The following is a 22,619-nucleotide window of genomic DNA, read 5'->3' on the forward strand; positions in this document are numbered from 1 at the left end:
TGTCACGCCCTGACCGTAGAGATCCTTTTTATGTCTCTATTTTGGTTGGTCAGGGCGTGAGTTTGGGTGGGCATTCTATGTCTGGTGTTCTATGTTGTCCTTGTTTTGTATTTCTATGTGTTTGCCCTGGTATGGTTCTCAATCAGAGGCAGCTGTCTATCGTTGTCTCTGATTGAGAATCATACTTAGGTAGCCTGTTCCCACCTGTGTTTGTGGGTGGTTGTTTCCTGTTTTCTGTGTGTGTGTTTTTCCATACAGAACTGTTTCAGTCTCGTTCATTCTCTTTTGTTGTTTTGTCATTCAGTGTTCAGTGGGATTTCATTAAAATGGACACTTACCACGCTGCACATTGGTCCGATCTTTTATACCCGTCATAAGACAAGGACAAGTACCGTTACACCCACCATCTTCCCACACATATTCACCCCCTGCTTGCCTCTCTTTTGGTGCCGAGGTCACCCTTGAGGAGTTTTTGATTCAGTTTTACATCTGTACAGGGAGTGAATCGTATCCCATTCCAATGACATTCTTTCCACTTCTGTCTTGGAAAGAGCAGGCATATTTCTCTACGATCTCTTTAGCAACTTTCCGCAGCTTTCCTCTTCCGGGCAAGGTCTCTTTGCTCAGTAGATCATTAGTGACAATGCGAACCATCTCTCTTCTTAGTGATTTGCTTGGTCTCTTCTTTTCTTCCATTTGCAAGAGTGAGGTTAGAGGGTAGTTTGTGCAAAGGAATTGAGACCTGTTCTCAATGTTGAAGGAGGCTCTGACAAAAAACTGGTTGAGAGGGCTTGGTGACACTTTGGTCCTATGGATAGAACACATCACCAAAAACAAATTATAAGCAATGGTAGACGTAACAGAAATAGTTCAGCTTATTGATGAAATAACTTTTGAGTGCATGGTAAGATCATTCAAATTCTTCCATTTGAAAAAGGCTTTAATATGTAGAATTCATACCTGGATTGATATTTATAATGTGCACAATACAAAACTGACAATGAAAATAGTCAATCTGTTATCTATATACAGTTGAAGTCGGAAGTTTACACACACTTAGGTTGGAGTCATTAAAACTCATTTTTCAACCACTCCACAAATGTCTTGTTAACAAACTATAGTTTTGGCAAGTCGGTTAGAACATCTACCTTATGCATGACACAAGTCATTTTTCCAACAATTGTTTACAGACAGATTATTTCACTTATCACTTTCACCGTATCGCAATTCCAGTGGGTCAGAAGTTTACATAAACTAAGTTGACTGTGCCTTTAAACAGCTTGGAAAATTATGTAATGACGTTAGAAGCTTCTGATAAGTTAATTGACATCATTTGAGTCAATTGGAGGTGTACCTGTCGATGTACTTCAAGGCCTACCTTCAAACTCAGTGCCTCTTTGCTTGACATGGGAAAATCAAAAGGAATTTGCCAAGACCTCAGAAAAAAATTGTAGACCTCCACAAGTCTGGTTCATCCTTGCAATTTCCAAATGCCTGAAGGTACCACGTTCACCTGTAAAAACAATAGTACGCAAGTATAAACACCATGGGACCAAGCAGCCGTCATACCGCTCAGGAAGGAGATGTTTTTCTGTCTCCTAGAGATGAACGTACTTTGGTGCGAAAAGTGCAAATCAATCCCAGAACAACAGCAAAGGACCTTGTGAAGATGCTGGAGGAAACAGATACAAAAGTATCTATATCCACAGTAAAACGAGTCCTATATCGACATAACCTGAAAGGCCGCTCAGCAAGGAAGAAGCCACTGCTCCAAAACCGCCATAAAAAAGCCAGACTACGGTTTGCAATTGCACATGGGGACAAAGAAGTACTTTTTAGAAAAATGTCCTCTGGTCTGATAAAACAAAAATATAACTGTTTGGCCTTAATGACCATCATTATTTTTGGAGGAAAAAGAGGGGATGCTTGCAAGCCGAAGAACACCAGCCCAACCGAGAAGCACGGGGGTGGCAGCATCATGTTGTGGGGGTGCTTTGCAGCAGGAGGGACGGGTGCACTTCACAAAATAGATGGCATCAGGAGGTAGGAAAATTATGTGGATATATTGAAGCAACATCTCAAGACATCAGACAGGAAGTTAAAGCTTGGTCGCAAATGGGTCTTCCAAATGGACAATGACCCCAAGCATACTTCCAAAGTTGTGGCAAAATGGCTTCAGGACAATAAACTCAAGGTATTGGAGTGGCCATCACAAAGTCCTGACCTCAATCCTATAGAGAATTTGTGGGCAGAACTGAAAAAGCGCGTGTTAGCAAGGAGGCCTAGAAACCTGACTCAGTTACACCAGCTCTGTTAGGAGGAATGGGCCAAAATTCACCCAACCTAAACAATTTAAAGGTAATGCTACCAAATACTAATTGAGTGCACGTAAACTTCTGACCCACTGGGAATGTGATGAAAGAAATAAAAGCTGAAATAAATCATTCTCTCTACTATTATTCTGATATTTCACATTCTTAAAATAAAGCGGTGATCCAGCTGACCTAAAACAGGGAATTTTTACTAGGATTAAATGTCAGGAATTGTGAAACTGATTATAAATGTATTTGGTTAAGGTGTATGTAAACTTCCAACTTCAACTCTATTAGTCGCAACATATAATTTGAAATACATTATATACTGTATACATTGAGTGTAGCGAACAATTCGTCGGGTCATGGAATCTACAAGGTGTCGAAAGCGTTCCACAGGGATGCTGGCCCATGTTGACCCCAATGTTTCCCACAGTTGTGTCAAGTTGACTGGATGTCCTTTGGGTGGTGGATGATTCTTGATACACACGGGAAAAACCCAACAGCGTTGCATTTCTTGTCACATAGGTGAACAAGTTCTATTTGAGTGACATCCCACTGTTTGTGATATCTGGAGACATGGGAGGAAAAGGATTACTTTACATGAAAAGTCTGAACATCCTTCGAAGGGACAGGTTATGTTCAGACCTTGTGTCACGTTCTGACCATAGTTCTTTTGTTATTTCTTTGTTTTAGTGTGGTCAGGGCGTGAGTTGGGTGGGTAATCTATGTTCGTTTGTCTATGTTGGTTTTTTCGTTTGGCCTGGTATGATTCTCAATCAGAGGCAGGTGTCGTTAGTTGTCTCTGATTGAGAATCATACTTAGGCAGCCTTTTTCCACCTGGGTTTCGTGGGTGGTTATTTCCTGTTTAGTGTTTGTGTGTTTCACGTTACGGGACTGTTTCGGTTTTCATTTTGTTTCACTTTGTTAGTTTGTCGTATTCATTCTTATTAAAAGTCATTATGGATACGTACCACGCTGCGCATTGGTCTTCCGATCCTTCCTACTACTCTTCATCAGAGGAAGAAGAAGAAAGCCATTACACCTTGTATGTGGGCACTCAAGTGAGATATAAGCCCTTTCAAATGTACAACTTCTCTGCTGCAGAAATCCCATGAACATTTTAACTGTACACACATTTCGGTTTAAAGTTTGCTGTGCCCTTCTGTCAGGGTGAACTCTAGACATTGAATGAATACTCTAGGAATTGACTGAAGAAAACCTTCCAAAATCTAAATAACCACATGGAAAACTGACATTGCTAGCTATGTCTGTGACCTGCAGTGCTTCACATGTGCGGTAACTTAGACACTTTTAAACTCACAAATACCACAAGTCAGCATAATTGCGTCTGAAAGCAGGATGAAGGAGACAAAAAAAAAGCTTTCAATTGCCATGACAATCCTGGGTCCTACTATCTGAACTGACGTGAGATAGCTAACTAGATACCCAGTTAAGATACCTAAATAACTAGCTAGCTGATGTTAGCCAAGTTAATCTAAATGAGTGTGTGAGCTAACAAACTACACTGAACAAAAATATAAACGCAACATGTAAAGTGTTGGTCCCATGTTTCATGAGCTGAAATAAAATATCCCAGATATTTCCATGCACACAAAAAGTGTATTTCTCTCAAATTTGGTGCACACATTTGTTTACATCCCTGTTAGTGAGAATGTCTCCTTAGCCAAGATAATCCATCCACCTGACAGGTGTGGCATATCAAGAATCTAATTACACAGCATGATCATTACACAGGTGCCCCCTGTGCTGGGGACAATACAAGGCCACTGTAAAATGTGCAGTTTTGTCACACAGCCCAATGCTACAGATATCTAAAGTTTTAAGGAATATCCACCAGAGCTGTTGCCAGGTAATTGAATGTACATTTCTCTGCGATAAACTGCCTCCAATGTCGTTTTAGAGAATTTGGCAGAAGGTCCAACCAGCCTCACAACCGCAGACCACGTGTATGGCGTTGTGTGTCTGAGCAGTTTGCTTATGTCAACGTTGTGAACAGAGTGCCACATGGTGGCGGGGGGTTATGGTATGGGAAGGAATAAGCTACAGGCAAAGAACAGAATTGCATTTTATCGATGGCAATTTGAATGCATAGAAATATTGTCAGGAGATCCTTTTAAAAGGTATTTGTTACAAACCGATGCATATCTGTATTCCCAGTCATGTGATATCCATAGATTACGGCCAAATGTATTTAAATTGACTGATTTCCTCATGAACTGTAACTCGGTAAATCTTTGAAATTGTTGTTTATATTTTTGTTCGTTATACTAATTTAGCTGGCAGGACAGCATTCTTTCACTATGTTGGATATCTAGCAAATGCGTAATGTTCTCATTTGGGAGTTTGTTCGTTCTCTCATTACTAAGCGGGGTTTTGAGATGCATGATAGCCAGGACCGGGTCTCCCGAAATCATAACGTTATGCGTGCGTTTCAAGTTTGGGGAAGCACATTTTCACCTGTATAATAAAGCATTCCATGCATCATCACAGACTTATTTAAGAGCCTACTATTCCTAATGTGATGAGTAGATTGAATAGTCATAATTTAGGCTAATAATATAACCCAATCACTGTGCGCAAAAAAAGACAATTGAATGCATGGTGGAGCGCATAGTGGCATACACTCTAGAGTAGGACTAGGCCATGAGCTATATCAGATACGTTTCTTCTTTATTTGCACTGGGAAAATGTTCTAAACACATTTCATGCAAGTCTACTACACTTTATGACTGGAGAGATTCGCAGAATATTTTTTAATACGACAGAAATGACAGGGTAACATACTCTGCTGACAATGACAAACAGATCCATAAAACCAATGTTGTTTGATCCATATAATAGGCCTATGAGAAGGGGAGACACAAACACAATTTGATGTCCATCTAACCTGAAGGAGGACATTTTTCTAAAACAAACTTTGAAGTGGCACTGACCCAACAATGTTAAAGGGTAAATATTTTTATTTAATATGCACACTCACCGGGAATATGGTGCCAATAAGGCTATTTATTTTTTTATTTAACTAGGCAAGTCAGTTAAGAACAAATTCTTATTTACAATGACGGCCTAGGAACAGTTCAGGGGCAGAATGACAGATTTTTTTTACCTTGTCAGCTCGGGGATTTGACCTAGCAACCTTTCGGTTATTGTAAGAGAAGATTGAGAGAAAATGTAACTCTTAATATTTTGGATCATATTTCTGATATTATTATTTATATTATAATAAAACATGTAGATTAGACTATTTATTTCTCAATCCTTTTCTTTCATCGTAGTAAACATTTTTTTGATTGTTTCCATCAGATCATGTTACATTACACGCTGTTAAAAGCTTTTACTTCCTGTGCAGTCAATAGCACTCAAATCTCATGCCCCCTGTGTTCATGTGCGCTGAATTGTTCCTTGGATTATCACTGCTCATCCATGTAAGAAAAGTATAACGGTGACTCGTTGGCAGATTTAGATTCAGTGCATTTACAGTGTGCAATTATAGCCTGAAGTTTCAAACCAAACAGAACACCCCAAAACAGCAAAACCTCAGACAACACAAATAAGACAGCTAGCTAGTATGATTGATTTCAGATTTGACTTAATGTGTGGAAACCCCCAAAAAACAGAAGATGATTCACCATCTGGATATAGGGTAAATCTATTCACCCAGATATTTAATTCCATTCCATTTCCAACATTCCAATTCCATCATTCTAATTCCATCATTTGAAATCTACCATTCTAAATATATTTAAAAACAATCTATGAGCTGTATGTTTAAATTTGTGGAGAGGGAAAGGACTGGAGGGTGGTAAAATCTTATCCAATGAAGGATGGATTCAACTACTGCTGAGGAGGACACGGATGGAGAGAAAGACTCACAATCTCAACAGTGCCATGCCAGGTGAGAGTTTAACACCTGTAACAGGCCAACAGGCAATGACATGTAAAATATTGAAAAGTTCTACCCTTCACAGTGGAAATAGAAGGGTCTCATCTTTAAAGTCACATACACGCATGCGAACGGCCAAGTATGAGCACATACACACACACACATGCACCACACGTACACACACAGATGCACTGTACTGCTGAGTGAAAACCTTTCTGTTCCACTTCAACACATCTCCAGCTCCACCAATTCCCATCTCTCCGGGGAGTGCCTTAAGGAAGTATTCACACCCCTTTGACTTTTTCCTAATTTTCTTGTGTTATCAGCCTGAATTAAAACAAATGTTTTTGTCACTGGCCTGTACATAATACCCCATAATGTCAAAGTGGAATATTTAGTTTTTCTTAAAGTCTACAAAGTAATAACAAATTTATACCTGAAATGTCTTGAGTCAATAAGTATTCAACCCCTTTGTTATGGCAAACCTAAATAAGTTCAGGAGTAAAAATGTGCTTAACAAGTCAGATAAATGCCTGGGGTCTGTGTACAATACTAGTGTTTAACATGATTTTTGAATCACTACCTCATCTCTGTACCCCACACACACATAATTATCTGTATGGTCCCTTAGTCGAGCAGGGAATTTCCAACACAGAATCAACCAGGGAGGTTTTACAATGCCTCTCAAAGAAGGGGACCTATTGAGCATGGTGAAGTTATTCATTACACTTTGGATGGGGTATCAATACACCCACTCACTACCAGGATACAGGCGTCCTTCCTAACTCAGTTGCCGAGGAAGAAGGAAACTGCTCGGGGATTTTACCATGAGGCCAATGTTGACTTTAAAAAACAGTTACAGAGTTTAATGGGGCAGAATGACAGATTGTTTTTACCTTGTCAGCTCGGGGATTTGACCTGTGATAGGAAAAACGGAGGATGAATTAACAACATTGTAGTTACTCTACAAAACTAACCTAATTGACAGATTGAATTAAAGGATGTCTGTACAGAATAAAATATTCTAAAACATGCATCCTGTTTGCAAAAAGGCACTAAAGTAAATTGCTAAAAATGTGGCAAAGCAATTAACCTTTTGCCCTGAATACAAAGTGTTTGTGGGTTTGGGGCAAATCCAATACATTACTGATACATTACATTTTTTCAAGAATAGTGCTGGCTGCATCATGTTATGGGTAAGCTTGTAATTGTTAAGGACTGGGAAGTTTTTCAGGATAAAAAAATTAACGGAATGGAGCTAAGCACAGGCAAAATCCTAGAGGATAACTTCGTTCAGTCTGCTTTCCACCAGACTCTGGAAGATGAATTCACCTTTCAACAGGACAATACCTAAAACACAAGGCCAAATCTACACTGGAGTTGCTTACCAAGAAGACAGTGAATGTTCCTGATTGGCCATGTTACATTTTGGTTGTCTAGCAAATGATCAACAACCAATTTGACATAGCTTTAAGAATTTTGAAAAGAATAATGGGCAAATATTGCACAATCCAGGTAAGGGAAAGCTCTTAGAGACTTACCCAGTAAGACTCACAGCTGTAATCGCTGCCCAAATGGGTTTTTACAATGTTTTGACTCAAGAGTGTGAATACTTATGTAAATTAGATATATTTAATTTACAATAAATTAGCAAAACATTATAAAACATGTTTTCACTTTGTCATTATCGGTGATTGTGTGTAGATGGGTGATAATTTTTTATTTATTTAATCCATAATCCAATTTGAATTCAGGCTGTAACAACAAAATGTGGAATAAGTCAAAGGGTATGAATACTTTCTGAAGGCACTGTATATCCTGTTATGGATAACCTATTCATCTCGGTCTGGACTCCACTATCTATTAACTAACACCACCAATATCTACTACTACTATCTATTTCGATCTACTCTTCTATTGAACATACTATCACTTTCAGATGAATACCCATATCAGACATCTATCATCATAGGTATAAATATAAGTAATGGTGGTACCACGAGTAAAGGAATACTTGATCATACTTGATCCTAAGTACAGAATAATACCCTATGCACTATTTCTACATCCAGGCTTCATAAAAACGTTATCTGCATATCACAGGAGGGCTATACTTTTAAGGCTCTCACAGTTGAAGTGTACCTATGATAAATTACAAATTACAGACCTCTACATGCTTTGTAAGTAGGAAAACCTGCAAAATTGGCAGTGTATCAAATACTTGTTCTCCTCACTGTATACTTCCTTTTCAACGAGGTGCATATTCTCAAATTGAATAAGGTGCTTGGATTCTGAGCCTCACGATTTGCTTAATGACAGTGGTCAGCGTTGCGTACCTACGAACCGCTCGCGTCTATTCATCTTCTGCCTTTTTAGTTTCTGGAGTGACGCCAACGGCCTTCGTCAAAGCTGACGCAGCCAGTGTGACAAGAGCAGCAGTCCACCTGAGTCCAGATGGTGCTGTCGCACCCGTAAGTGGCTGAACTGCCTTTGAGAAAGAGAGAACACAGAGACGGTCACATAGTCCAACACAACCTCCAAAGTAAATGTAGACATTTGCCATTATTTCAGGCAACAGAGATATGGCATGTCTTGCCCTTTTTTAATTACGCCGTATCGGGCTGCGTAGTCAGATAGAGAAGTCACTATCATCACCCACTCAAATTGAACTGTCATTATCTTTTCAGAGTGAGAAGCGATGTTGATTGACAGGGCTGGGTTATTCTTGTCGAGTAGTGTGCAGGACTACCAATGCAATAGACCTTAGTCCCCGTGATGTTTCCTAATAGTTTGGCAAGTTTCCACACCATTGTTTGTAAATGTTTTCATCAGTAGATGGCAACATGATCTACTATGTTTGATAGTTCTACAATGAGTTTACACTTGCATCCACATTCCACTGAGGACTTCCCACTCTTTCTATTATTTTAGAACTTCTCTCTGACACTGAGTTTTAGTATATGGGGTGCATGTGTGTTTTATGTGGGGTAGAGTGTTTGTGTGTGTGTGTGCGTGTGTGTGTGCGTGCGTGCGTGCGTGTGTGCATGTCCAGATGTGTAGTAATGTGAACTTCCTGTAGCCTCCTCCAGCTCTGACTAACTGACTGACTGAAGGTGTGACCTCTGACAACAGAAGTTATAGGGTGCCATCTGGTGGATGCAGAGGAAAAGGTCCCATCGCCGACGAGTTTAAGCCATAGAGCTGGATAGAGATCACTACTTGGGAAAAACCACTTTTGCATGGACATTGCCATTGAGGGCTTCCACCATTTTAAAGTCGTCAACTCGTGTGACTTCCTATGGTTTAAGGAAGGATCACATGATTCCATCCAGGTCATCAGGAGGAATAAGCAAATTAATTATAGTCGTGAGCAAACATTCCATAACTGCAGGTGGCAGTAATCGCCAACATTTGCTTGATACCTGTTCAAACAACAGAGTCCAGGTGGCAGTATGCACCCTTTCAGTTTGCTTAGCAAACTTATATAAGAAGTAGAAGAAGAAAATCTACATCTTCAAAATGGAGATGGCCTCCATGGCGCTGCCCGTGCTCTCACAGACGCTATAATAGGACAGATACAAAGATGAGTCGTCTATCTAAGCCTATTGTTTAACCTGTGGGGGAGACAGGTAGCCTAGTGGTTAGAGCATTGGACTAGTAACCGAAAGGTTGCAAGATCGAATCCCCGAGCCGACAAGGTAAAAATCTGTCGTTCTGCCACTGAACAAGGCAGTTAACCCACTGTTCCTAGGCCGTCATTGAAAATAATTTGTTCTTAACTGACTTGCCTAGTTTAATATAGGTAAAATAACAACAACAAACCTGGTCATAGAACCTTGATCTAGTCCAATGTTCCCCGATCCTGGTCTTTCAAGGCCACTGGTGTCCTTTTCACACTACTGAACCAAGCCGAGCTGTACTGCTGTCATGTATAGATTCAAATGGAATTCAGTCTTTAAGACAGGAAACTCTTTGTAACATTACATTGAGACACATTTCCATTGTTCTTGCTATTACAATGAGTAAACTGTATAATTTCCCCCCATTCCAGTCCCGATCTCTATCTCTCTTGGCAAGCCCACCAGCATCCATGTGTTCTCATTAATATCTACTGCTATATGAAATACCTTGAGGTGTAAAGTAAACAGTTCCATGTCAGATATAAGGTCGACAGAGAGGCTGCTGAAGAGCCCAGCTCCAGTTTGGCTTGGCCACCGTACAGTACATATAGAGCCAGGGAGCGTAAACCATTCCCCCTGTCTGCTTTCATGTGGTGGAGTCATCCGTCTTGGAGACAACACATCACACAGACACACACACACACACACACACTTGAAGACACACGTGCATGCACACATACGCGTATGCACACACACACACACAGAGATAGAGAGCGACTGTAACTTAAGAATACGTCCTATATGTTAACATGAAGCTAAGGTTAGGGTTGTGCTTGAAGCTAGGGTCCGGGTTGACCTGGGATGTGGACATATAGGGTCCGGGCTACAATAAGGGTACAGACGGGGTGTGGGCATTTAGCTAGGGTTAGAGTAAGAGGCCATTCCAGTAGCTAGCCTTGGTAATGGGAGTAATTTCTTCCTGAGGACTCATTACAGAAGGATCAGCAGAAACACAGAGCCTAATCTGTCCCCCACTCAGCAGACTCCACAGGGTTTCCCCCCAAAGGTGCGGAGAAGGGCATCAGACCCAATTAGGAGGGGGCCATTAAACCTAGTTTAGCAGTAAAGCCATTGCTTTACATGCTGTAACGGAAGTGTGCTCAATAGTTTCTGGCCGCTGCAGCTGACAGGCTGGGAGCCCCAGCCATGAGAGAAGCTGTCCTGCTGTGGAGAGTCAGTGGGGCACTGATTAAGAGGGTGGTGTCCAAATATTTGCCAAGTGAAGGAGGGGTGTCATAGTTACGAGTGTTCTGTGTTTGTAATTAATTGGGAGTTGATTTCAGCATCTGCAAACATTGTTACCTCAGCAGGGGTCTGCCTCATCTGACTATTCGTGAGTGAGTTGCTTGTCATCAACGCACGTCGATTGACAAATGACTCAACGTGTTTTGCTAGTTATAGCTTAACACCTCAGGCATAGGTCTCTCTGCTGTGCGTGTGGTGTGGTGTGGTGTGCCTGTCTCTAAGGGTCTAATTCTGTACATGATGAACTTGATGAACATTGGATGGACTGTCTGTTTGCATTTGTGTCTACGTATTATGAGTGTGTCTGTGCATGCAAACACACTTAGCTATAATGGAAAACCTAAGACCCTACTTGTAAATCAATCTGCTCCCTCTGATACTGTGAGAACACTTGGTCTTTCAAAAAAAATAATGCAACTCTCAACTGACAGCAGCTCCAGCAGCACTGAATTGAAGACAGATGAGTTTGACCAACATTGTACATACTGTATCTACCGTTTCTTTCAGAAACACAGTATGTGGATTAATAGAAATTAAAGTTTTATAATCTAGCACAACCTACAGACAAACTGCATGATGCCTTTGATAGAGATTCCCTCCAGTCAAAGCTATGTTAAAACATAAATATTTTTTGTCTTACAGTAAATCAGAAACACACTAACACAGTGGTAAGTTTTAATGATTTGTCTTTAGAAATATGACATACACCGCATTTGTTCACTGGCTCGATGCTGTGCAGCCAATAAAAAAGTTACTCCACAGTTTCATAAGTCATTCTTCATTGGAGAGACAGTTCAAGGAGTTGGCCCATAAATCATAAAGCTGGGATGCTATACACACACACATGCACATGTGCACAAGGACAAGGACGCGCACACACACGCTAAGGCTTTATGGCTCTCCTACCAAACATCCATAACTTTCGGTAATGTTGGCCTCTGACACCACAGGAGTTTGAAAACACCAGGGCCCCCAGTGCAGGCTGGGAGTTAGCATGAGTGATGGGACCCGGCTGAAACGTCCGTCAGTGAAGTGTCGGCCTAATGAATAGAAAACAGAAAAAACATGTGTGCATGCGTGGGTGCGTGCTCACATGCATGGGTGAGTCAGTGGAGGCTCCTCAGAGGAGGATGTGGAGAACCATCCTACTCAGTGAATTTCATAAAAAATAAACATAGTGAAACAAAAAAACTTTTTAAAAACTTTTTTTATAAAATATATTCACGTCACCAAATAACTGATTCAAATCCTTAAGAGTCACACGTGCGACAACCTAAGTAACATAATACAAAAATCAAAATTCGTCCTATCAAGCTACAGATATTTGTTGCATGGGCTGAGTCTCAATCCACTACATCTGCCTACGGTGGCCTTCCGCATTTGCGGTAGAAGGTGGCAGAGCTGCAGCGGTGTTTGTCAGACCATGAGACATCCTGAAAATCGGTCTTCTCACGAAATAGTCTGTAGCGTCCTAACGGTTTGGCGTGCCAACGAATATAACCACTGGAAAGATGAGAAACATGAGACTCACGAACACCATGGTGTTCTCCGTTTTGCCTTACCCACAAGCCACATGGGACTCGTCTGAAGTTGGTCATGTTGATGTGCTGTCTTCTGTTTATAGCATCCGACCCCACCGTGGAAAGCTGAGACTCGCAGGAACTTGATAGCTTTATCCGTTTTGAACTCGGAAGTGAGTGTTGCAACCGAGGCCTGACGATTGTTACGCGCTAAACTCTTCAGCACTCGGCGGTCCCATTCTGTGAGCTTGTGTGGCCTACCACTTCGTGGCTGAGCCGTTGTTGATCCTAGACGTTTCCACTTCACAATAATAGCACTTACAGTTGACTGTGGCAGCTCTGGCAGGGCAGAAATTTGTCGAACTGACTTGATGGAGAGGTGGCATCCTATGACGGTGCCACGTTGAAAGTCACTGAGCTCTTCAGTAAGGCCATTCTACTGGCCAATGTTTGTCTATGGAGATTGCATAGCTGTGTGCTCGATTTTATACACCTGTCAGCAACGGATGTGGCTGAAATAGCCGAATCCACTAATTTGAAGGGGTGTCCACATACTTTTGTATATATAGTGCATGTGTGAACTGTTTTGACTGGGAAGCATACGGTAAGCTTTAACAGTGTGATTGAGACCAAAGGCAAATGTTTGAACTTCTAGTGGTATGAGTTTATAAAAGCTGATTATCAGTGATCTAAATGAAACAGAGGGTGTCTGCAATCTAAAAACATCTAGTGTGTTAATCTCATGTAAAAGCTTGTTTTCCAGTCAGCATTTCCCTCAAGGCAAGAATGCTATGACTGAAATACATTTTGAAGTACAAAATCAACAAAACAAGAGACAGTACTCCGATCCCTCGGGATAGTCAAGGTGTGTGGCGGCGCTCTGTGATGTCACACCCTCCCTGCGCACACCAGAGAAGTGATGTCACTGAAAGGCGACGCAGGGCCGGATCTTTCATTAGTCACGGCGTATTGGACTACATGTACCTGGACCTTCCCCTCGTTATACACACAGACATACAAACACTCTCGCATGCACGGGCACACACACCTCATAGTCCAATATGACGCCCTGGCTGCGGTAACCGGACAGCCCTTCTCGCCTACGAGGGGAAAATGGCTGCCCCTCTCCTCTGACAGACAGGCAGCCTGCAGTAAGAGTCTAATCCTTTCCTAATTAGATTTAAACAGGCATCCATCCTGCTATACTGTGCTGATTGCCTGATGTCAGCAGGCTTCGGCCCACTCTCGCTGGTCAACACTCCCTGCACTGAGGATAGGGGACCTACTGAAAGGCTTTTTGCTACAGACTCCGGCTAACTGGCTGACTCCTGAGCCATTAGAAAGGAAAGCCAAAACATCATCCTGTGATGTTTTTGCAAAAAGATAAGCTTCACAACATATGATTTTTATGTCAATACATTGCATTCAATGATAAAATATGAGTGTCACAGTGTTGAGGCTTATGTCAATACACAGCAGTCAATGGGAAAAGATGAACGTCAACCAATTGATGCCTAAGTGAATGCATTGCATTCAATGGGGGGAGATTTAGCATCACAATATGGATGCCTACGGACATGACACCTTTCTACTCTCTCTCTCTCCCTCCATCTGTCTCCTTTTCACCTGATTGATACAACAGTCAGGTCAGTTAGTGAGAGTAAACCCCTCTCTCCTTAAAAACTCCAGCTTGCCGCCCTCTAGTGGTTGGTCTAGCACCACATTTTAGCTATCTGTGTGGCAGTTGTGTCATTTATAGGGCTATGAGAGGACGGGCACATAGGGAAAGAAGGAAGGGGTAGAGAGTGGAGGTGGGAGAGAGGTAGCAGGTAGCCTAGCGGTTAAGTAACCGAAAGGTTGCTGGTTCGAATCCCCGAGCCGACTAGGTGAAATATCTGCCGATGTGCCCTAGAGCAAGGCACGTAACACTAATTGCTCTGGATATGAGTTTCTGCTAAATGTAAGTTGGAGGGAGTGTGGGAGGGGATAGGCGGAGGAAAGAGAGAGAGTAGGAGGCTGTCATGTCTATAGGAATCCATATTGTGATGCTAATCTTCCCCCGTTGAATGAACTGTATTGCCTTAGTCATTAATCGGTTGATGCTCATCTTTTTCCATTGACTGCAATGTACTGACATAAGCATCATATGTTGTGACCGGAATCTTTTTGCAAAGACTTCACAGGATGATGTTTTGAGGCTTATAATGGGCTGGAAAAGACTACACTCACTGAAGTCAAGGGACCTTGACATCATTGACATAAGAATGCCGTATTGGCTACACTGTGGTGTTATGACACATGAACAGGAATTTCATGTTTTGTTTTGTCGTTAGTGGTTCCAGAATAGGAGAGTTACATTATAATTTGTGTCAAGGAAAAGTAGTCTAGAATGTCTCACAATGTCAGGTTAATGTTATTACAATCCTATAACATCTGGCCATAGAATGAGGTATTATCTGAAGAGATCAGTTGCTGGTTGTGTCTCACAAAGATACGTGGTCTTAGAGGAGTTGAGTAGGGGCCTAATCAGGTCATGTGGTCAGGAAAAACTCATAGAACAACCACTAGAGAGAGGTGAGCTGGAGTTTGTAAGGAGAGAGGGGTTCACTCTCGCTAACTGACCTGACTGTTGTATGAATCAGGTGAAAATGCCCTCTTGAAAACAATCAATCCATTAAAGCAAAACTGCTGCATCTATAGGAAACTACACACATGAAATGCCCTCAGAGTCTAAACCCTGTCTAAGACGGGGGAGGGTGGTTCTACCAAGCTATATTGAATTGTTTTAAGAAGGTCATACCAAGGGTCATTTAGCTATTTGATTTAGAATTTTTAGACCTCTCGAAGTCAAAAAATAAATATATATAAAACAATTATTTGCTGAAAATTTTTGGTGGGACCTTACTGCTATAAGCCCATACAAATGCATTAAATAACAGATTCACTAAATGGCTCTCGGTCCAATAGCATAGACAGTGAGACAGACCTGCCAAGCAGCTTCGTTTTTGTTATCATAAAACACAAGGTTGCAATTTTTTTTTCTTGAGAAATACTGCACCAAACACCTTAGTTACATCTAAAACATCAACTAAAACAGCAACTAAAACATCATAATTATTACAGATTTCTTGAGTTATCTTAGATGTCACATCCTGACCATAGTTCTTATGTGTGTTGCTTGTTTTAGTGTTGGTCAGGACGTGAGCTGGGTGGGCATTCTATGTTGTGTGTCTAGTTTGTCTGTTTCTGTGTTCAGCCTAATATGGTTCTCAATCAGAGGCAGCTGTCAATCGTTGTCCCTGATTGAGAATCATATATAGGTGGCTTGTTTTGTGTTGGGGATTGTGGGTGGTTGTCTTCTGTCTTTGTGTTCTGCACCAGATAGGACTGTTTTCGGTTTTCACATTTCTTGTTTTGTTGTTTGTATGTAGTGTTCTCTTATATTCTTTATTAAATCATGTTGAACACTAGCCGCGCTGCGTGTTGGTCCTCTCCTTCATCCCAGGAAGAAAACCGTTACATTAGATCAATTCTGGGGATTTTGAGGAAGTGAAATAGACTTTGGTGTCTCATGTGGGACAAACATCATCAACCAAAAGCGATTCAGGAAACACCTCCAAGACGTGTTCAGTGGCTCTTTAATTTACAGCAAAGACATTAAATAGATAATGTCCACATTTGTCCTTAAATGTCAATCAAAAATAGCAAAAACTAATCTATAGACTTCTGCTCTGGAAAATGTGACCACCATATTTCTCAAGCCAACTCTGTTTGATGTAGCGATATGTCTTCCTGTTGACAACTCACCCATCACTCTCTCCCACCTCCCCCTTAGTCCTCCCTTCCCCACCTCCACCCTCAGTCCTCTCCTTCCCCCTCAGTCCCCCCCTCAGTCCTCCCTCCCCCACCTCCCCCGCAAGACAGAAATAGGGAGGGATAGAGGGATGCTCTTATTAACGGCTGAGGTTCACCTAGCGGGATCAAACCCATCGGAGCTGCAGATGGATCTGGTCTGCAGGAGCAGGGAGCGATGCGTGGGATGAGGCTGGGAGGACTCCACCCGACACACAAAACACACACACACACTCATATGTGCAGGCTGGGCTGCATCATCTGTCTCTGGGTCAACAAGTTGCTGTGATCATCATAGAGGGAGAAGAATGAGAGGGATGGGGGCTGATACTGTTGGGAGGATAGGGGGTGGGTCATGAGTTCCCTAGGGAGGCAACTGATGGCCATTCTGATTTTGACAGTATACACTCACATACATTGCATTTGGAAAGTATTCAGACCCCATGACTTTTCCACATTTACACATACAGCCTCATTCTAAAATGGATCACATCGTTTTCCCCCTCATCAATCTACACACAATACCCCATAATGACAATGCAAAAACAGGTTTTTAGACATTTTTGAAAATGTATTAAAAATAGAAAAAATAAATATCCTTATTTACATAACTATTCAGACCCTTTGCTATGAGACTCAAAATTTTGCTCAAGTGCATCCTGTTAACGTTGATCATCCTTGAAATGTTTCTACAACTTGATAGGAGTCCACCTGTGTTAAGGTTAATTGATTGGACATGATTTGGAAAGACGGACAAAGGTCTATATAAGGTCCAACAGTTGACAGTTCATGTCAGAGCAAAAACCAAGCCATGAGGTCAAAGGAATTGTCCGTAAAGCTCAGAGACAGGATTGTGTCGAGGCATAGATCTGGTCAAGGGTACCAAAACATTTCTGCAGCATTGAAGGTCCCCAAGAACACAGTGGCCTCCATCATTCTTAAATGGACGAAGTTTGGAACAACCAAGACTCTTCCTAGAGCTGGCCGCCCGGCCAAACTGAGCAATCAGGGGAGAAGGGCCTTGGTCAGGGAGGTGACCAGGAACCTGATGGTCACTCTGACAGAGCTCCAGAGTTCCTCTGTGGAGATGGGTGAACCTTCCAGAAGGACAACCATCTCTGCAGCACTCCACCAATCAGGCCTTTGTGGTAGAGTGGCCAGACGGAAGCTACTCCTCAGTAAAAGGCATATGACAGCCTGCTTGGAGTTTGGGAAAAGGCACCTGAAGGACTCTGATCATGAGAAACAAGATTCTCTGGTCTGATGATTCCAGGATTGAAATATTTGGCCTGAATGCCAAGCGTCACGTCTGGAGGAAACCTGGCACCATCCCTACGGTGTAGCATGGTGGTGGCAGCATCATGCTGTTGGGACGTTTCTCAGCAGCAGGGACTAGGAGACTAAACAAGATCGGAGCAAAGATGAACAGAGCAAAGTCTTGTTGTAGGTTCTTCTCGAATAAGAAAGTTATACAGTTGTTTCTGTATGGACAGCCTTTAGGGAGGATTTCTAAGTACAAATATTTGGGTTTATGGTTCAATGAGCGATATACAGTACCAGTCAAAAGTTTGGACACCTACTCATTCCAGGGTTTTTCTTTATTTGTACTATTTTCTACATTGTACAATAATAGTGAAGACATCAAAACTATGAAATAACAAATACGGAATCATGTAGTAACCCAAAAAAGTGTTGATCAAATCAAAATATATTTTATATTTTATATTTTTCAAATTAGCCACCCTTTGCCTTGATGACAGCTTTACACACTCTTGGCATTCTCCCAACCAGCTTCATGAGGAATGCTTTTTCAACTGTCTTGAAGGAGTTCCCACATATGCTGAGCACTTGTTGGCTGATTTTAATTCACTCTGCGGTCCAAGTCATCCCAAATTCTTAATTGGGTTGAGGTCGGGTGATGTGGAGACCAGGTCATCTGATGCAGCACTCCATCACTCTCCTGCTTGGTCAAATTGCCCTTATACAGCTTGGAGGTGTGTTGGATCATTGTCCTGTTGAAAAACAAATCATAGTCCCACTAAGTGCAAACCAGATGGGTTGGCGTATCGCTGCAGAATGCTGTGGTAGACATGCTGGTTAAGTGTGCCTTGAATTCTAAATAAATCACTGACAGTCACCAGCAAATCACCCCCACACCTCCTCCTCTATCTATGGGCAGCGTTTGGTACACTAACACACACACACACACACACACACACACATTCATCGCGCCTCCCTGCTCCGTTATCAGCTACGTTAATAACAATGTGGGTCGACACACAAGTTAACTTCTCCATCTTAGTACATACATTTCACACGTTATTCTTACCTTCCGTCAGTAACAGTTTATGGTATAAAGAATATACAGACAAGTGTTCATGTTTAATTTAAGTAACGTTTATTATACTTATCAATGTTATGGATGAGCACGTTGTTTGGTTCTGTTCCTCTCTCTTCATCTCTGTAGCTTCCGGGTATGCTGGGATAAGAACCCGAGCTACGGTAATCGGGCTGGCTTTGTAGTGCCTGTACCAAATGTCTCGTTCATGTAAATGGGTATGTTGAAAGACACCATGTCAGTAGTGATGTGATTTTGTAAATGGTATATTGTATCATGAGGAACACGTTGGAATGTATATAATTCATTGTTTACCTGAGTGAAAAATTAAGGTAATTGCTTAATTAATTAGTGCTGGGTATGTTCTAATGGGAGGGGCTTCCCCTACAAAAGGAGCCACTCTTTCAGTTCAAGGGGGGAACCATTTTGGATTTAGCTGTTGGTGGGGCAGCATTGTTTTGAGCTGTCCCATAATGGATACTTTGGATGTCAGTACTGTTTTTCTTCCAGATTCACTATGTAAATGAACACCTTTGCACAGAAGAACTTTTGCGGCTCCGCCATCTTTTTATTTGATAGTTAGGTTTTTCAGTTTAGCCTTTTGGTCTACTCTATGTGACAGGTCCTTTTTTTCTCATTTTCCGCCTGACTGGCGTGCCCAAAGTAAACTGCCTGTTGCTGAGGCCCTGATGCCGGGATATGCATATAATTGGTACAATTGGAAAGAAAACACTCTGAAGTTTGTATAAATGTTAAAACAATGCAGGAGACTATAACACAATAGATATGGTAGGAGAAAATCCAAAGAAAAACCAACCAGATATTTTTTTTGAGAGCCCATGCTCTTACAATGAAAATGATAGGGAAATCATTAAATCTAGCTCCCAGTATGCAATTCCTATGGCTTCCACAGGGTGGCAGCCCTCTATGTTCAAGGTTTCAGGCTTGTTTCTTCCAAAACGAGTAAGAATAATGAGTTTCAGTACTGGGACACACTACTGGAAATCCGTGTATGTGCTCACCATGAAGACAAGACGCACCTGCTAATATCGTTTTCCTTTTGAACATACTTCTTTCCTTATGAAATATTATAGTTTGATTACATTTTAGGGTATCTGAGGGGTCAATAGAATCGTATTTTGACTTGTTTTCACAAAGTTTAGTGGTAGATTTCTGAATTCCTTTCTCTGCATGTTGAACGAGTGGATTACTCAAATCGATGGCGCCAACTAAACTGACATTTTGGGATATAAAGAAGGATTTTATCTAACAAAACGACACTACATGTTATAGCTGGGACCCTTTGGATGACAAATCAGAGGAAGATTTTCAAAAAGTAAGTGAATATTTAATCGCTATTTGTGAATTTATGAAACCTGTGCAGGTGGGAAAATATTTTGATGTGGGGCGCCGTCCTCAAACAATCGCATGGCATGTTTTCGCTGTAATGGCTACTATAAATTGGACAGTGCAGTTAGATTAACAAGAATTTAAGCTTTCAACCGATAAGACACTTATATGTACCTAAATGTTTAATATTCATAATTTTCATGATTATTTACTTGAATTGCGCGTACTCCAGTTTCACCGGAAGTTGTCCCACTAGCGGGACGCCTAGCCTAACAGCGGCGAAGACTTTGGACAAATCCAGTATGTAGCTTCAAGGATATGTGGTTAGAGCGTTGGGCCAGTAACCGAAAGGTTGCTGGATTGCATCCCTCAGCTGACAAGGTCAGAATCTGTCGTTCTGTCAATGAACAAGGCAGTTAACCCACTGTTCCCTGGTAGGCCGTCATTGAAAATAAGAATTTGTTCTTAACTGACTTGCCTAGTAAAATAAAGGTTCAAGTTTAAATCAACATCTGTATGTGCCTTACTAGTGGAAGCAGGTGAGATGCCTTTGGATGCAAGGCATAAAAAAGGCTGTGATGTTGAGCATCCCACTGCTACTGTTCTAGATGACTGTTGGGAATATACTAGTAGACAATGCAGTTGTTTTGGTTGGACAGTTGGAAAGTTTGCTGATGAGAATGGTTTGAGGGAGTTGGAGGTTGGCCCATCTGTGGTGATAGGGGATGTTCCTCCATGGTTACTCCCAGATCCTTTTGTTGATCTAACCTTGAGAGAGAAAAGGAAAGATTGGTCAGAAGTCAGTGATATAGGGAAAATGTTTTTATGAAGAAGTTTTTGTTTTTTTACTGCTTTTCACAGATGGATCCAAGGACCCAGATAGTGGGCACACAGGAGCAGGCGTGTACGTTCCTGAATTTGATATGTAGAAGACTAACAGATGAACTGAGAGTATACTCAGTTGAACTGTTGGCGTTAATAGTTGCCCTCCAGTGGGTGGAGGACTTACAACCTGTTAGAATTATAGTATGCTCAGATTCTCTGTCTCTATTGAATAGTTTATCATCTAGTAAATCTAATAGGAGGGACCTACTATTGGAGGTATTAATGTTAGTATGGAGAATTGAGAGAATGGGTGTAGTAGTGAGAATGGGTGTAGTAGTGAGATTCTGCTGGGTCCCAACACATTTGGGTGTGGAAGGGAATTTAATTGTAGACCAATTAGACAAAAGAGCATTGAAACAAGATATAATTGATATTAATGTTCCACTGGGTAGAGGCGAGGCCAAATGTAAGATCAGAGCCATTTTGATACATGTATGGCAGAAGAGATGAGACTGAGCCCAAGGGCCGGCATTTATATGCCCTCCAAAGAAAGGTTTGTGGACCAAGATTCAAAGATCAGATTAAGAAGGAAGAGGTGGTGTTTGCTCGATTGCGCTTAGGACATTATACATTGAACTCGTCATCTGGTTGGCAAGCATGTGAATAGTTTCTGTCTGGTGTGTATGGTCGATGAAACGGTGGAGCATGTGTTGTTATATTGTTGTAAGTATGTTGAAGAGGGGGAAAGATTGAAGTGTAGGGTCATTGAGGTTGGGCGGGGTTTGGGTGGGGGGGTTGGAAGGGATTTGGGGGGTGGGGAGGGTCTATTAGAAGTTATTCGAGCTCTTTGTTATTTTCTCAGAAGTACTGAGTTAGGTAGGATATAGAAAAGTTGCAAACTTTGAGGTGGAGGAGCGGCCTAAGACACTGCATCTCAGTGCAAGAGGTGTCACTGCATTCCTTGGTTCAAACCCAGGCTGCATCACATCCTGCTGTGATTGGGAGTCCGTGAGGGTGGCGCACAATTGGCCCAGCTTCATTTGGGGTAGGCCGTCATTGTAAATAAGAATTTGTTCATAACTTTGTTGCCTAGTTAAATAAAGGTTAGATGTAACAAAAGATATATATAATTAACCACACACTCCAGCACAGTAGGTGGCGGCATGCACCTTTAATGTTGGTTTGCAGACCACCGTTACGAAGACGACGACATAAGGTTAACACAATCGCGCATTAGATGACGGATTCGGGGGTACTATTTTTGAAGTGTCACATAATACAAAACGTTCTTCTTTCGCATACTATTTAGTACACTAGTATGGGTATTTGGACAAGGCCACTATCTGTATGGGGGTAGTAGACGTTGGTCTATTATTAACTTGCCTCCTCCAGCCTTTGGAAGGAAGCATATTAACGTGAATCATGAGCTTATCCTATGCGGTATATGGTCTATTGGAAGTCTACTGAGCAGGCTAGATGAATATATGAATTTGAGTAAGATAAGAGTTGGAGTTGAGTTGAGTTAAAAGTAGAGATAATCCGAAGCCAAGAAAATTACATCATTCTTGTAATGACATGCGTTGCAATTG

This window comes from Salvelinus alpinus, chromosome 15, assembly GCF_045679555.1.
Source record: "Salvelinus alpinus chromosome 15, SLU_Salpinus.1, whole genome shotgun sequence".
Classification (NCBI taxonomy): Eukaryota; Metazoa; Chordata; class Actinopteri; order Salmoniformes; family Salmonidae; genus Salvelinus; species Salvelinus alpinus.